Source organism: Diceros bicornis, unplaced genomic scaffold (genome assembly GCF_020826845.1).
Source record: "Diceros bicornis minor isolate mBicDic1 unplaced genomic scaffold, mDicBic1.mat.cur scaffold_54_ctg1, whole genome shotgun sequence".
Taxonomy (NCBI): domain Eukaryota; kingdom Metazoa; phylum Chordata; class Mammalia; order Perissodactyla; family Rhinocerotidae; genus Diceros; species Diceros bicornis.
In genome coordinates, this window is record NW_026691418.1 from 6,374,832 (window position 1) to 6,393,369 (window position 18,538).

An 18,538-nucleotide genomic window follows, 5' to 3' on the forward strand; every position below is an offset into this window, starting at 1 on the left:
CTGCTGGGGCTTTGGGGAAAAAAAACAAAAGGAGGAGGATTGGCAATAGATGTTAGCTCAGAGCTGGTCTTCCTCAGCAAAAAGAGGAGGATTAGCATGGATGTTAGCTCAGGGCTGTTCTTCCTCAAAAAAGAAAAAAAAGAAATTGGTGTGTTGATGCTATGTCACTCTTTCCTCTCCCCCAAGTCCTTTATTTACTGTCCATTTTACCTCATATCTGTTGTCTTCAGCCCTTCTTCTTAATCCTCACTACTTTGTTTACTTAGGCCCTATTTCCTCTATATCTTTCCCTCCAGCTCACCCTGTAGGCTCCTTTCAGACCTGAAATCTAATGAAATCACTCCCTTGCTCTAAATATGTATATTTAAATATACTACATATATTTGCATACATGCATAATATTTTAATTACTTAGTCTGTTCACAATCTGACCCCAGCATCGCCTCCCATCATTCCTAGCAGACACTCGACACTCTAGCCACGTATTTCTTCAGGTCATTGGAAAGGTATCTTTCTCACTGTTAGTGGATATAGTCCATCTCTCCTATGAACAAACCTTGTAGGTTTGTTTAAGTCAGTCATCAAGAACTGACACAATTGTACTGACACCATGTGAGATACATCAGGCAGCTCTCTTACCTCCCTTTTTGGATATCAAATTGTGTATTCTGTAAGTGCAGCATGTCATTGTAATAAGCCATTTGTTTCCATACTACATTGTGAGCTCCTTGAATACAGACTCTCTGTGTTCCTTATTTATTATATTGACATTCATTCAATAAATTGCATACAGACACTCTGCTGGGGTGGGGGAGGGGAATTAGAGCAAAAACATACTTTCAAGAGTTCAAGTCTAGTGCAGAAAACAATCACACTGCAAAATCATAACTGAGAAAAATGGTATGAAGAAGCATATAGTGCTGTGAGGATTCACAATGGAGAACCGTAGTCAGAAAAGTCCTGGAAGGAAGTGACTTGGTCAGAGAACTGAAGAATTATATAGGCAAAAGGGACATGGAGAGCTCCTTTCCCAGTAAAAGACACAACATGAGCAAAAATTCTAGGGCCAGAAAGATGGTGTCAACTTAACATCCCAGTTTGCCAAGGATAGACTTTTTGCACTTTCAGAAGTGGTTTGGGGGGCCGGCCCGGTGGCACAGGCGGTGAATGAAGTGCACATGCTCCGCTGTGGCGGCCCGGGGTTCACCAGCTGGGATCCTGGGCGCGCACTGGCGCACCACTTGGCAAGCCATGCTGTGGCGGCATCTCATATAAAGTGGAGGAAGATGGGCACGGATATTAGCCCAGGGCCAGTCTTCCTCAGCAGAAAAAGAGAAGGATTGGCAGATGTTAGCACAGGGCTGATCTTCCTCACACACACACACACACACACAAAAAGAAGTGGTTTGGGTGATAAATTACATTGCCATCCTACCTATAAGGGACTGCAAGAAGCTCAGTGCTGCTGGAGCAGACAGAACTGAGGAAGATGAAGCTGCATAGGGGCCAGGCCATTCAGGGCCCAAAGGCCAGGAAAAGAAGCAGGTTCTTCCCTTGGAGCAATGGGAAACCTTTGAAGGATTTTGAACTGGATGGTAATGATGAGATTTGCAAATTGAAAAATTTACCTTAGCTGTAAATTCCAAAAAAGGATTAGAGGCAGGTCAAAGTAGATGCAATATTCTTAGATGAATTAGGCAGGTACAACAGGTAAAAGATTAGAAATAACTTGATGAACCAGGGTAGTGTTATGGAGGAGGAGAGAGTAGCTGTGGAAGGAAAAGCCCACAGGATTTGTTGATGCAATTGGATTCAAGGTTAGGAGGAGGAGGGAAGCTGTACATACAATGGAATGGAATGGAGCTGATTGATGACATCCATTTGAAAGGTAATATGTTTGGAGATGAGTAGGTGTGGAGATCATTGGTGTAGGACTTACTGAGTTTCTGATGCCTTTGAGTCATCCAAGAGGCTTTTGGATAGAAGTCTAGAGCTGAGAAGTAAGATCTAGACTGAAAACTAACTGTTAAGTATGTAGGGAGAAATTAAAGTCTTGAGTATACATGAAATAGACTTAGCAGACAACCTAGGAGTGTGCAATGAAGAATTTAAATTAATTTTTGGCTAGGTAGAGGAAGATGAGCTGGCTAAGGAGTTGCAGATATCAGATGGGTGTTGTGCAATGGAAGACAAAGGCATAAATAATTCAAGGAAGGAGTGGTGAGTAGTGTCCAATGCTGTTGAGAAGTCATGTGAAATAAGGCCTGAATAATATCCATTAGATTTAGTAACATAAGGGTCATTTACCTTAGCAAGAACTATTTTGTTGGAATAATAGGACCAGAAGCCAGATTGGAGTGGGATGTGATAAATGAAGAAATGGAATCAGTGAGTCTAAATTTCTCTCTCAGACAGTTGGACTTTGACTTGAGGGTGAATATGAATTTTTCTGTTTGTTTTTTTGGGGGGGCTTGTGGATTTTTGTTTGTTTAGGTGAAAGATTTAAGGTGTTTCAAAGACAATGGGAAATATCCCTTTGAAAGAGAGGTTGAATGTATTAGAGTTAGCTGTAAGAATTAACACATATACCTTTGTTTTTTTCCAATCGGGAACAGAACACTAGATATCACTGTTTATAGTTATGGGCTATACACACTTAATTGGTGTAATTTGAGAATTTCTGTGAGTCTTTTACTCCCCAGATACATGCCTCATGCTCTACTAATGTTTGATAAGTCCTTGGTAGAAATCTATTTGAAAGCATATATTCCTGGGAAGAGTAATATGTTAAGAAGGTAGTTCTCAGCTGTGCCGAAGTTTAGAATTACCTAAGGAGCTTTAAAATAAAAATGCTCAAGGGGCCGGCCTGGTGGTGTAATGGTTAAGTTCGCGAGTCTGCCTTGGCGGCCTGGGGTACGCAGGTTCAGGTCCTGGCTGCGGACCTATGCACTGCTCATCAAGTCATGCTGTGGTGGCAAACCATGTACAAAAATAGGGGAAGATGGGCGCAGCTGTTAGCTCAGGGCTAATCTTCCTTAGCAAAAAGAGGAAGATTGGCAGCAGATGTTAGCTCAGAGCTAATCTTCTTCACCAAAAAAAAAGAAAAAGAAAAATGCTCAAGACTTACCTTAAGAGATTTCATTCCATTGTTCTAAGGTGGGGCCTTGGCATATGCGTTCTTTCAAAGCTCCCCTTTTAAAAAGATGATTCTAATGTGCCATTAGTATTGAAAAACTATGGACATCATTGTATTAACACTGCATTCACTCACGACGTTTGGTTTAGATGAAGTGTGGAGAGGCCAGAATATTTACTTAGAAAATAGTGGTTATTAACAGGGCAGTGGTGGGTGGAGATTTTGCACCTCAGGGGATATTTGGCAAGAATCTGGAAACATTTGTGGTTGTCACAATGAATCGGGTGGGGGCTGCTACTGACATATATTGGGCAGAGGCCAGGGATACTGCTAAAGATCCTACAATGCACTGGCCAGCCCCCCACAACAGAGAATTATCTGGCCCAAAATGACAATAATGCCATTGTTGAGAAACCCGGCTATAAAGGATGGCAAACTAGGTAGTATCTTTTAGTGAAATCTCAGTGGGTGGGGGTTGTGGTTTGGTAAGGGTGCTAATGAAGGAGGAGGATCTATTCTACATAACAACTTAGCCTAAAACTAAGCCTTGCTTGTAACCAGCAACAAAAGAGCCTCAAATAAAATACGTTTGCAGAACTAAGAAATGTGACTAGCACAATAGACTGATTATATTATTTTCCTTGGTTAAAAAAAGATTATAGTGCAACTGAAAGTATTATTGCTGGTGGGGGTGTAAATTGGTTACAGCCACTTTGGAAAATTCACAGGCAGTCTACATTGTAGCTAAACTTATGCCTATCCTATAACTCAGCAGTTTCACTCTTGAGTGTATATCCAAGAGAAATGAATGCAGGTGTCTCCTAAAAGCATTGTATAAGAATCTTCCTAGCAGTTTGATTCATTTTGGCCTCAAACTGGAACAAAGTGAAGTATATTCATACAACGGAATATTACCCAGCAATAAAAAAGAATAAATTGCTACAAACAATAATTTATGTTGAGTGAAATAGACACAAAAGAATTCATATTATATAATTCCATTTATATGAAATCAAGAACAAACAAAACTAATTTATAATGATAGAAGTCAGGATAGTAGTTACCTTTCTGGGCATGGGTATTGACTTGGAAGGGGCATAAGGAAGCCTTATAAAATGATGGGAATGTTCCATATCTTGATCTCGGTGGATATGAGTGTATATGTATGAGAAAGCTCATCAAGTCGAACATTTTAATTTTGTGAACTTTACTGTGCATATGCTATACCCCAATTTTTTAAAATTAAAAATTAGGAAAAAAACCCAGGAAACCTAATTTTGAATTACTCGAAGTCTTGCATCTCAAAAGTTTGGTTAAATACAGGGTCAGCTACGTAGTATGGTCTCAATAAATATAAACAACTCTAATGCATTGTTTAGTGAAAATAAATTTGGGATTTGGAGTCAGACCTAGTTTTGAACCACAGCTTCATTATTAGCTATATGATACTGAGCAAGTTACTCATATCAGGACTTTTTGTGACTATGGAAGAACAGGATAGCAGTGAGTTGAGAGAAGTACTGAAAAATCCTTTTCTTTCTCTTTTGGAGGGGGGGATTTTAGCTTTGATTTGTGATCCCCCACCACTGAGAAATATCCACAGACGTTTAGGGGTGGGCCTCAGTAGGTGTGTAAGTGTTAGGTGACTTAACGCCTCTGGCTTTAGCAAGGATGAAACCCGGAACCCTATCTGGACCAATCAGATTGTCCTAAGAATTTAAACTTGATTGAGAAAGTTTATCAGACAGCTGATCTGTTCTAAGAAACCTATAAATTTAGGCTAGGGCTGCCATGTTTGGTAGCAGCATGTGGAGATTTAGAGGTGTGTTTTAGAACAAGAATACTCTCAGATCACTTACCACGTCACTCCGTGTTCTAAGTGTTGTAACTCTGTGAGGTTGGTACTGTTATCCTTACTTTATAGGTAAGGAAACTGAGAAGCTTGACTAAATTAAGTAAGGGCTAAAGCTAAAATAAAACTCAGGCAGTGTGACTCCAGAGTCTGTGCTTTCATGGAGCAGTGCTGACATATCAGACACGGATCTGATAGCTGCCTTCGTTCCTGATAGTTTTACCGTTCCTGATCTCAGTCCTTTGAGAAGGTCGAGTCTGCTCCCTATCTTTGAATTATTTATCATAATTTATCCTTATAATACAATGTCATGTCTTTGCTTAAACTGGTTTAAGTGAATTTCAGCCAATTACAACTGGAAGAGTCCTGCTCCAGTTTGACTGTGAATGGGGTTGGAAATAACAAACCTCAGAGAAAGTGCAACTGGCTGAATCAAGGTGGGGTAGCAGGCAATAAAGACTTTCCTGCCCTAAAATGGGAACTTGTTTGTGTGTGTGTTATGCAATAGTAAATCATTTACACAGGCTTTCTCCAATAGTGTCTTAGAACTCCAACTATATAGTCACTGAGGTAGGGCTTTAGAGAACTTGGTAGGGAAATATAAAAAATGTCAAGTGTGGCAGTTACTGTACATGGAGTTTTGGAAACTACATTAGAAAAGAGAGGAATTCTAAACAAAGTTCTCAGATGAAAGTAGATTGGAGCAAATTTGACAATTATTGGAAGCCAATTTGCCTTTGGTCTGAGAATATATAACCAGATCAGGAAGTTACTGAAGAAGCCCATTGCATTGCAACATAATTTTGTTTTGCCACCTTGTGTCTAACACCAGAGTTTTTACATTGAATGCCAGAAAGTGAAATTTTAGTCATAAGAATGGGACTCACAAGGAGGAGCAAATGATATTAAGGAACTCTAATTCCTCAGCTCCCTCCAAAAAATTTTCCACTGCCCATCCCCTTCCATGCCTCACAAAAGTGTGACGATCCTTCACGTTGTCTGTCAATATCCACTAGGATTCAGCATCTTGTTACTCCACGTGTCCTGCAACACAAACGGCGGCCTATTGCTCTGAAGAAACAGTGTACTAAGAAAAACAAGGAAGAGGCTGCAGAATATGCTGAACTTTTGGCCAAGAGAGTGAAGGAGGCCAAAGAAAAACACCAGGAACAGATTGCCAAGAGACGGGGGCTGTCCTGAGAGCTTCTACCTCTAAGTCTGAGTCCAGTCAAAAATGAAATTTTCTAAGAGTAACAAATAAGATCAGATATCCAAAAAAAAAAAAAAAAAGAAGAAGAAAGAAAATCTTCATTAGACAAACACCGTAGTAATAATTATCAGAGGGAAAATATATTGAAGGATGCTAAAATTAGTGGGTAAAAGTTTGAGGAGAAGCAGGATATTTGCATAGTCTCAGTATTTCCCCTAAGATATTTATTAATGACAAGGGAAGGGGAATAATTACATGGAGAAACTTGGCAGAGACCACCACGTCTCCTGACTTTATGCTCTGAGAAGGGCACAATGCCATTTCTGTGGTGTTCTTGCCAAAAATGCATAACCTTCATCTAAACATGAGAAAGCATCAGACAAACCCAAATCGAGGGATATGCGACAAAATAACTCCACCAGTATCTCTGCCAAAGTGTCAAGGTCACGAAAGAGAGAGAAAGACCAAGGAACTATCTCAGATTGAAGGAGACTAAGGAGACTTGACAACTAAATGCAATGTGGGATCCTGGATTAGATCCTGCATCAGAAAATGGACCTTAGTGGAAAAATGTTTCAAGTCTGTAGTTTAGTCACTAGTATTGTACCAATATTAATTTTGATAACTGTACTGTGGTATGTAAAATGTTAACATTAGAGGAAGCTGGATGAAAGGTATATGGAAACTACTATTTTTGCAACTTTTCTGTAATTCTGAAATTATTTCAAATTTGAAAAGTCAAGAGGGCATTTATAGCAGTTCCCTAAATAACTCTGCATAGGTGGTGGGAAAAGAAGATTTCGATGGCCTTGAAATATCTGGATAATATATCTTTCCAACTCAGTCCAATAACTCTTTACCTGGGCATATACAGTTTGAGAACTTTACCTCTTTTAAACTCATAGAAGATCATAGCCTTTTTCTATATGAAATACTCTATTTTTTCCTCATATGACATAGGCACTCAAAAAATATTTGTATAAAATGGAAATAATGATTGCTGTCCTGCTTTTCCCTGCTGAACTTACAGTGTGGTTATAAAGTGTAAAAAAGATAAAGGAAGTGGAAAGTATTTTCCAAGTTGTAAGCATTGTACCGGTGTAAGGTGTTATTTTGATTATTGATGGAAAATTGTCTAAGGTATTTTTGTAATTTATATATACATCGAATCAGTTTCTCCTCTTACTTTCTCTTTACTCTAATCATATTTCCACATGTTTACCAGGCTTAAAATTTCAAAATTGCCCTTGAAAATAAGGACTGAAGGAGAGGGGATGGGTGTCAGTTACCAAAACTCTGGCTAGTCATCTTAAAACATGCCCTTCACCTTTGTCCTTCACTTTTATTCTCTTCTATGCCATAAGAAATTATAGACAAAAAAAAGGAAAAAATTTAGAGCAGGGTAGGGCCCTAGAGTAATCTAACTCAGTTCTCTTAAACATACCTGATTATAAGAATCACATAGTGAGGTCATTTCGAATATGAATTCCTGGAACCCTGCAATCATAATCTATGGGAGGGAGCCTCAAATCTATATTTCAAAAATGAGTTTCGGCTGGTTATTATTGACAAGCAAATTTAAAAGCACTGTCATTGTATAGATAAAGAAATCGAGACAAAATGACCAAATTTATTTAAAAAATAGCATACACTATCTGGTAGATATTAATTTCTGGGATATAGTCTAGAACAGGAAACAATTTTGTAAACAACTCTAGTACGTACTTCACTAGGGGACCAAACAAAGCTGAATGCAACTAATCCTTCCTTGGGAGGAAGAGGATCAGGAAAGCCACCAGAGACTTTTGTAATACTGCACCTGCTGGGTAGACAGCAGAGGGTGAATATTCCAAGAAGGAAGGACAATATGCAGAGATACATACATGTGCATGGCATTCTCAGGGACTGGGAGTGGTCCAGTGGCCTGGACTGTGGTGTGCAGTGGTGTGGTGGTGAAGCTCAAAGAAGAAAGGCAGGCTGGGGTCAGAATTTGAAAGCCGGGAATACCTTGCTAAAAGGTTTGTTCTTACATATCACCAGAAGCACAGGCAACAAAAGCAAAAATAGATAAGTGAGACTGCATCAAACTGAAAAGTTTCTGTGCAGCAAAGGAAACCATCAACAGAATGAAGAGGCAACCTACAGAATGGGAGAAAATATTTGCAAACCAGTGATCCAATAAAGGGTTAATATCTAAAATATATAAGAAACTCATAAAACTCAATAGCCGAAAAACTAACAACCAATTAAAAAGTGGGCTAAAAACTTGAATAGACATTTCTTCAAAGAAGACATACAGGGGTCTGCCCGGTGGCGCAGCGGTTAAGTGTGCGTGCTCCGCTTCGGCGGCCCGAGGGTTTGCAGGTTTGGATCCTGGTAGCGCACCGACGCACAGCTTGTCAAGCCATGCTGTGGTGGTGTCCCATACAAAGTAGAGGAAGATGGACACAGATGTTATCCCAGGGCCAATCTTCCTCGGCAAAAAGAGGAGGATTGGCATCCGATGTTAGGGTGCCATCCGATCAGGGCTGATCTTCCTCACACAAAAAAAAGACATACAAATGGCCAACAGCTATACGAAAAATGCTCAACATCACTAATTATCAGGGAGATGCAAATCAAAACCACAATGAGATATGACCTCACACCTGTTAGGATGTCCATTGTCAAAAAAACAGAAAATAACAAGTGTTGGTAAGGATGTTGAAAAATTGGAACACTTGTGCACTGTTGATGGTAATTAAAATGGTGCAGCCACTACGGAAAACAGTATGAGGTTCCTCAAAAAATTGAAAATAGAACTACCATATGATCCAGCCATCCTACTTTTGGATATTTATTTAAAAGAATTGAAAACAGAATCTCAAAGATATTTTGCGTTCCCATGTTCATTGCAGCATTATTTACAATAGGCAAGAGGTGGAAACAACTTAGATGTTCATTAACAGATGAATGAATAAAGAAAATGTGGTACATACATACAATGGAATATTAATCAGCCTTAAAAAAGAAGGGAATGCTATCATATGCTACAATATGGATGAACCTTGAGGACATTATGCTAAGTGAAATAAGTCAGTCACAGAAGGACAAATACTGCATGATTCCACTTATATAAGGTATCTAAAGTAGTCAAACTCATAGAAACAGAAAGTAAAATGGTGGTTGCCAAGGGCTGATGGGGGGTGGGCTGGAAGTGGGGAGTTGCTGTTCAATCCTGTATTTTCTATTTCCATTTAAATCATAACAATTAGCTAGTTTCTTGAAGTTGAATTCTCAGAATAATCTTTGACCTCTCCTTCAAGATTTTCCTTTTCTTCCTTTGTACCTGCCTTCTTTCTCTCCTTGTTTCCTTCCTTTCCATAGTTATTTGCCAGGCGCTGTATTAGTCATTGATAGTACTAGTGAAAAAGCAGATGCAGCCCCCATTCCTCATGGAGCTTATAATGTAGTGGGGAATACAGATAATAAACATAATAAATGAATAAAATAATTACAGTTTGTGAGAGGTGCCATAAAGAAAATGTATAGGGTGATATGATAGAAATTTGCTAACATAAAGGAGCTGGAGGAGCCTAATTCAGGTAGGCCTCCTGAAACTGAGTCTTGAAGGATGAGAAAGCCAATGTCAAATGCTGCCAAAACGTGAGCAATTATAAACATTAAAACTTTTTGTTCTGAAACAATCACTGTTAAGAGAAGGAAAAGATAAACCTACAGACTGAGAGAAAATATTTAGAAGTCTCATTTCTGACAAAAGACTTCATATTCATTGCATGTTCATTGCAGCATTATTTGCAGTGGCCAAGACATGGAAACAACCTAAGTGTCCACTGATGGATGAATGGATAAAGAAAATGTGGTGTATATATACACTGAAATATTATTCAGCCATAAAAAGGAATGAAATCTTGCCATTTATGACAACATGGACGGACCTTGAGGGCATTATGCTAAGTGAAATAAGTCAGACAGAGAAAGACAAATACTGTAGGATTTCACTTACACGTGGGATCTAAAACAAACAAACAAAAAAACAAGCTCATGCCTACAGAGAACAGATGGCTGGTTGCCAAAGTTGAGGGGTTGGGGGTGGGCAAAGTGAGTGAAGGAGATCAAAAGGTACAAATTTCCAGTTATAAAATCAATAAGTAGTGGGGATGTAATGTACAGCATAATAACTATAGTTAATACTGTACCGCATAGTTGAAAGTTGCTAAGAGAGTAAATCTTCAAAGTTCTCATCACAAGAAAAAATTTTGTAACTATGCATGGTGACAGATGTTAACTAGACTTATTGTGGTGATCATTTCCCAATATATACAAATAGCAAATCATTATTTTATACACCTGAAACTAATATAATGTTATATATCAATTATACCTCAATAAAATAAGACTTTTATTCAGAATATAAAGAATTCACAAAATTCAACAAGAAATAACTCAAAAAACATAAACATAAGTTTTGAACTGACACTTTACTCAAAAAGACATATTGATGGTAAATAAGCATATGAAAAGATGCCAATACTCATGATGGAAACACAAAGTAAAATCACAATGAAACACCACTATACGTCTATTAGAAGGTAAAAAAAAAAAATCCTGACACTACCAAGTGTTGACAAAGATGTGGAACAACTGGAATCCTCATGCTTTGCTGATAAGACTATAAAACAGTATGGCCACTTTGAAAAACTGTTTAATAGTTTTTTTAACAAACAAATTTAAACATATACAGTGCTTATATGTTTACTTATTCTTATATGGGAGTAGCAGTGTTACTCCCAAATATTTACCCAAGAGAACTAAAAACTTATGTGCACACAAAAATCTGTACACGCATGTTTATTTCAGCTTTATTTTTAATTGTTAAAACTTGGAAACAACTCAGATGTGAATAAATGAATAAACGGTTTGTGGTATATCTATACACTGGAATACTACTTAGCAACACAAGGGAGAAAGTAACCCTGATGGATTCATGCAACAACATGTGTGAATCTCAAAGGTATTTTGTTAAGTGAAAGAAGCTAGAACCCAAAGGCATCATATTGTATGACTCCATTTATATGACATTCTGGGAAAGGCTAAACTATTGAGATAGAAGACAAATCTGAGGTTGCCAGGAGTGGGGTGTGGGGAGGGGTTGATCACAAAGAGGCAGCAAGCAGAAATTTTGGGGGTGATGAAACTTTTTGGATCATGACTGTGATGGTATACACAGTTCTATGCATTTGTCAAAATCCATAGAAATATACATCACAAAGAGTGAATTATGTAAATTTAAAGCATGTAAAGTGTTATTATTGATTTCTAGTTTAATTCCATTGTGGTCTGAAAGCAGGCATTGTATGATTTCTATTTTTTTAAATTTGTTAAGGTGTTTTATGTCTCAGGATGTGGTCTATCTTGGTGAATGCTCCATGCAAGCTTGAGAAGAAAGTGTAATCTGCTATCATTGGACGAAGTGCTCTGTAGATGTCAATTATATCTAGTTGATTGATGATGCTGTTGAGTTCAACTATGTCCTTACTGATTTTCTGCCTGCTAGATCTGTCCATTTCTGAGAGAGGGGTGTTGAAGTCGCCAACTGTTATAGTGGATTTGTCTATTTCTGCTTCTAGTTCTATCAGTTTTTGCCTCACATAGTTTGACACTCTGTTGTTAGGCACATGCACGTTCAGAATTGTTATGTTTTCTTTGAGAATTGACCCCCTTTATCATTATATAATGCTTTTATTTATCTCTGATAACTTTCCTTACTTTAAAGTCTGCTCTGTCTGAGATTACTATAGCTACTGTTGCTTTGTTTTGATTATTGTTAGCATGGTATATTTCTCTCTACCCATTTACTTTTAATCTATATGTGTCTTTGTATTGAAAGTGGGTTTCTGGTAGACAACATATAGTTAGGTCATGTTTTTTGATCCCTTCTGACGTTCTCTGTTTTTTAATTGGTACATTTAGATCATTGACATTTAAAGTGTTTTTTGATATAGCTGACATATATTTGCTATATTCATTACTGTTTTCTATTTGTTTCTCTTGTGTGTTGTTTTTTTTTGTTTGTGAGGAGGACTAGCCCTGAGCTAACATCCGATGCCAATCCTCCTTTTTTTTCTTGAGGAAGACTGGCCCTGGGCTAACACCCGTGCCCATCCTCTTCTACTTTATATGGGACGCCGCCACAGCATGGCTTAGCAAGCGGTGCGTTGGTGCGCGCCCGGGATCCGAACCTGCGAACCCCAAGCTGCCGCAGCAGAGCACGCACAATTAACCACTGCACCACTGGGCCGGCCCCTGTTTCTTTTGTTTTTTGTTCCTGTTTTTGTCTTCCACTCTTTTTCTGCCTTTTATGGTTTTAATTGAGCATTTTGTATGATGATTCCATTTTCTCTCCTTTCTTAGCATATCAGTTACAGTTTTTTAAAACTTTTTTAGTGGTTACCCTAGAGTGCACTATATATTTACAACTAATCCAAGTCCATTTTCAAATAACACTATACTACTTCCTGGGTAGCATAAGTATTTTATAATAACAAAATAATCCTAATTCCTTACTCCCATCCCTTGTATCATTGCTGTTATTCATTTCACTTATATGTAAGCACACATAAGCATACATATTCGTAAGCGTACGTAATCAAATACATTGTTATTTTAAACAAACTGTTATCTGTTAGATAGATTAAGAATAAGAAAAATAAGAGTTTTTGGTTTACTTTCAGTTATTCCTTCTTCAACTCTCATCCTTTCTTTATGTAGATCTGAATTTCTGACCTATATTATTTTCCTTCTCTCTAAAGAACCTCTTTTAACATTTCTTGCAGAGCAGGTCTATTGGCAACATAGTCCCTCAATTTTTGTTTGCCTGAGAAAGTCTTTATTTCTCCTTCACTTTTGAAGAATAATTTCATAGAGTATAGAATTCTAGGTTGGTGGGGTTTTTTCTCTGAACACTTTAAATATTTTACTCAACTTTCTACTTGCTTGCATGGTTTCTGAGAAGTTAGATGTAATTCTCATCTTTGTTCCTCTATAGGTAAGATGTTTTTATACTCTGGCTACTTTCAGGATTTTTTCTTTATTTTTGGTTATAATTTGAAGATATACCTAAGTGTAATTTTTGGGGGCATTTATCTTGCTCAGTAGTCTTTGAGATTCCTAGATCTGTGGTTTGGTGTCTGACATTAATTTGGGAAAATTCTTGATCATTATTTTTCCAAATATTTCTTCTGTTCCTTTCTCTCTTTTTTCTCCTTCTGGTAATCCCATTACACGTATGTTACATCTTTTGTAGTTGTCCCACAGTCCTTGGATAGTCTGTTTTTTTTTTTTTTTCAGTCTTTGTTCTTTTTGCTCTACAGTTTTCAAGGATTCTATTGATATATCCTCTAGCTCAGAGATTCTTTCCTCAGCCATGTCTGGCCTACTAATAAGCTCCTCAAAGCCATTCTTCGTTTCTGTTACAGTGATTTTTATTGCTAGCATTTCTTTCTGAATCTTTCTTAGGGTTTCCATCTCTCTGCTTACATTACCCATCTGTTCTTGCATGCTGTTTACTTTATCCATTAGAGCTCTTAGCATATTAATCACAGTTGTTTTAAATTCCCAGTCTGATGATTCCAACATCCTTGCCATGTTTGATTTTGATACTTACTCTGTCTCTTCAAATTATGTTTTTTGTGTTTTGGTATATGCCTGGTAAATTTTCTTGATAGCTGTATATGATGCACTGGGTAAAAGGAACTGCTGTAAATAGGCCTTTAGTGATGTGGCAGTGAGGTGTTGGGGAGGGGAAGCATTCTATAGTCCTAAGATTAGGTCTCAGTTTTTCAGTGAGCCTACACCTCTGCACTGTGAACTTCATGACTGTTTCTCAGTTTTTTTTTTTTGCCCCCTTAGGTGAGACAGGATGGCTAGAGTGGGCTGGAGTTGGGCATTTCCCCTCCCCTAGGTCAGTTAGGCTCTGATAATACTCCAGTAGGTTAAGCTCTTGTTAGGCAGTTTTCCCTGAGGGTGGGCCTTGTTAAGAACAACAGAGTGCTCTGGAGTATTTCAGAATGGTTCCTTTTCCCCTCCTCCTGCCAGGAGCACAAGGGGATTTTTCTCGGATACTTACTGTGGGAACCTAGTCAAACTCCTGGAGGTAATCTCACAATGTTCTGGGGGCCCCTCTATGACTGGATCACCCCAGAGTTCTTCACTTTCAGAGTTGTCCACACTGAGCCTTCACCAATCTGTCCATTACAGTTCAGGTTTTCCTACCCTGGCGCTGGTTCTGGAGGTGGTTTCTGCGCGAGTCTCTGCTCTGGTGAGCTGCGGCTCTCTGTGTTTGCCTGTCCATCTCTCCACTCTTGGGGGCAGCAGTTTACCCTGTGTCCTCCCCTGTCTTATGGATCCAAGAATAGTTGTTTGTTGATTTTTCAGTCTGTTCAGCTTTTTACTTGTTATCAGGATGGAGCGGTAACTTCCAAGCTCCTTACGAGCAGAACTGGAAACTGAAAGTGAAAACATATAAATTTTTTAAAAATCAAGCAAGATAAGGGTCAGGAAAAAATTTGTGGATTTTTAAAGTTGTGTGTGTCATCAGTGACTGAGCAGTTTTGATGAAGTGGAGCTCATTGAATCCAAATTGCTTTATGTTTAAGAGGAAGTGAGATGAGTAAATGGAAACATGTAGTGTAGACAACTCTTTCAAGATGTTTGGCTATAAAGTGGAAAGGGAAATAGCTGGATGAGAATGTGAGTCCATAAAAGTTTTAATTTTTTTTTGTGAGACCGATTAGGACTAAAACTAACAAAAATGTACAAGACTTCTACTGAGAAAATTATAGAATTTAATAAAAGATATAAAATGGCCAAATAAGTAGATATATCATGTTCACTGACGGGATAACTTAATGTTATGAAAAATTTCTGTGTTCCCTGAATTAATTTATAAATCCAAACAATCTCAATAAAAATGCTAATAGAATTTTTGTGTGTGTAGATTTTGCCAAATGGATTCCAAAATTCATTAGGACAAGAAAATATATAAGAATGCCAAAATATGGGGCTGGCCCAGTGGCATAGTGGTTAAGTTCTTGCACTCTGCTTCAACGACCTGGGGTTCGAGGATTCGGATCCTGGGCGCGGACCTACACACTGCTCATCGAGCCATGCCGTAGCAGCATCCCATACACAAAATAGAGGAACGTTGGCACAGATGTTAGCTCAGGGACAATCTTCCTCAAGAAAAAAGAGGAAGATTGGCAATAGATGTTAGCTCAGGGCCAATCTTCCAAAAAAAAAAAAAAAAAGAATGCCAAAACAATCTTTGAATGTATTAGGAATTGCCTTATCAATTTTCAAGACACATTATAAGGCTGTATTAATAGAAATAGTTTGGTACTGGTGCAGGAATAGATATTCGAAATTGAGATATGAGTGGGGTCCCTTTGAGGAAGAATGCTATAACCCTGCCAACATAGTATACTGTAAATCTTCCTCTTTGCCCTTCTGAAAGTGACCTGGGACCCTTTACCAAGGTATCTGTGCATGGGAAGAGGGAAACAGCCAGATTTTTTTGGAATGACTAAGATAGAATCGGAGTTGATGCTAATTCCTGGGGATCCCAAATGCTTTTTGGTCAAATAGAGTGGAGATTGAGAGATTTTAGATGATAAATAGTTCTTTGGTCCGATTCCTTCTCACAGTGGGCCCAGTGGGTCCACACATACAACCCAATAGGAATTCTCTTTGTATCTAAATTTTACCTGAATTTATAGTTCTCAAGAACACATTTGCAAACTAGCAGACTCTTCACACTGGCTCCCTGCCTGTAGAACAATGGCTTATATAATAGGAAAGACCAACTGGAAACCACTGGAATTTCCCTGTTCAACCAAAATAATAAATCAAAAGCAATATTGCATCCCTGAGGAAGTCTGTGGAGAGTAATGCCACCATGCAAGTCTTGAGAGATGCAAGTGTGTTGACTTGGCTTGTATGCATGGTAGTGGGGTTTAGGAGAGTGGTAGCAGATTTTCCTACACTTAATCAGGTGGTGATCCTAAATGCTGCTGCTTTTACAGATGTAGTCTCCTTACTGGAGCAAAACAGCACAGTCTCTAAAAACTGGTGTGCAACTATTGTTCTGGCAAATGCTTTATTCTCTCTACATCAACCAAGAAGTAATTTGCTTCCACATGATCGGGTCAACAAAACATTCACTGTTGCTTTCAGCTCTAACCCTCTCTGTCATAATCGAGGCTAAATAATCCATGAAATCATGCTAATAGATTTGTTGGGCAGGAAGTAGCAAATACCCTGGAAGCTTTAGTAAGATATATAAGTGGGAGATAAACCCCATGAAGAATTGGTGGGTTTGTAGGGCTCTAGGGTTCTGGGGCATACTGAGATCCCTCCTTCAATGTGAAAGTTAAGTTGATGTATCTTCCACCTATTAACATTAAAAAAGATCCAATGCTTTGTGGGCCTCTTTGGGTTCTGGAGCCAATATGTGTCTCATTTGAGTGATTTACTTTGCATATTTACTGAGTTTCAAATGGGACTCAGAGCAAAAGGAGTCTCTGAAGCTGGTCCAGGGTACAGTAAAAGCTATTCTACCATTTAGGCCATATGAATCAGCAGGTCTTGGGCATTTAGGGCTGTTTTCGGGATCTTCTGGCAGCCCTCCACAAGAGAATGACAATGCATGCACCTAGGATTTTAAAGCAAAACCATGAAGATATCCATTTTCCTTTTGAGAAATGGCACCTTTCTTGCTACTTGGTGCTGGTTGGGACTAAATACCTAATTATGGGACAGTCTGAGATGACTGTTATGAACTGGGTATTATCTGATCCACAAAGCTCTAGAGTTGGGCGTGAACAGCAGCACTTCATCATAAAGTGACATGAAACAAGTGGGAAAAGGACTTCCAAGGGCATGGGCCAGGATCCCAGGAGGATTCCAGTCTAGGCGAAGGGTGAACAGGGAGCCCTAGAGGCGGCCTGATGGGGATGTCCTGTCGGCCCTTAGTCCATCTGCACATGGTCTTCCTCTGTCCTTGTCTGTTCCACATGCAAACTTTTATCTTTTTACATTTTTTCCTCATTTAGTGTTGATGCGAATCCAGACACTGATTAGAAAATGGCAAGTTCCAATATCTGATCCAAGAAACCTCAACAAGAGAAGCAAAAAATATTCCTTCTTCCTGGAAAGCTGTAGAAAGACAGCCACTGTCCTGGGGAAGGACATGGTCCTGGTAAGTGCTATTTGAAAGACACCCACATTTCAGTGGTTACTGCTCTGCCTGGGAAAGTCCCTCCAACCTCTACATCCAGGGAGATCTGAGGGGCTGTCTCTGCTCCTGGCCCAGGTGAACCACACTGAAATGCACCTGTCCTCTGAGGAAGGGGGACTTGAGGGTTTCATTCAGTAGCCAGGGAGGAGGCTGGCCCTCCTCCCTTCTCCCACATACAATAAGCTGTAACCATACACAAGTTCTTAATTCAAGGAGGAAAGTGAGATTCTGTGTCTCATTTACATGAGCATAAGAAGTGAAAGAACCACACCACAACACCCAGGCTGTGACAGAAACAGGATATAACGTAAGAGTCAAATCTACCATTTACTATTAAAGAAATAATATCACTCCTCCCCAATGGGTTAACAGTGGCTGGCATGGAGATGTCAGGGAATTGGAGGGGGTGGTGCCCTCCCTCTGGGGCTTTAGGGGAAACCAGGGAAAGTCTTAGGATGTCCTCGTTCACTCAGGTTGGGAAGACCTGGCCCGGTGCACCCCGAGGGTCCCAGTGTCCCTGCTGGTCAGGAGGAGCTGCACTTGTGGTCTCCAGAGTGTGACGGCTCATCACCAAGGGCATGGTGGCTGAAGAGAAGAAACAGACTATTTTGGAGAACCTTCCTGAGATTCATGGCAAGAAGCAGGAGCGGGACTGAATTCAACTCTGTGTCCTCAAAGCTGGGGCCCTGGTTGCGTCCAGACCTCCCCAGAGGCTGTGGGGTGGACTGTGTCGGTGTGACTGTGTCTGGACAGGGTATGGAGATGGAGAGTGAGCAGTCAGCAGCCCGGGGGGCCCTTAGGATGGTCTTGTGTGAGGAGGAAGCTTAGGTAAGGGGATCCCAGGAAGTGACCTCACAGAGCCCAATAGAACTTGGAACCCTGGTAACTAGGCACCCACATCCTAAACACAGCCCCCAAGCGAGCTCACTTCTCTAGCACTTGTCTAGAAGGAGCAACATGTTTAGTTGCTGCTTCCCAATGACCAGGGGCCGGAGCCCCAGGAAAGCCCAGAAAGACCGATGCAGATGCTGGTGCCCCTCTCAC

At 39.5% G+C, this 18,538-nt stretch overlaps 1 long non-coding RNA gene across 1 annotated transcript; it reads left to right on the forward strand.

Moving 5' to 3' along the window:
* The first annotated feature begins 1,965 nt into the window (after window positions 1-1,965).
* On the forward strand, window positions 1,966-18,123 carry LOC131403070 (uncharacterized). Its single transcript, XR_009219192.1, has 3 exons — window positions 1,966-2,220; window positions 17,310-17,455; window positions 17,968-18,123. It is a non-coding gene; the product is annotated as an uncharacterized LOC131403070 (long non-coding RNA).
* The last annotated feature ends 415 nt before the right edge of the window (window positions 18,124-18,538 follow it).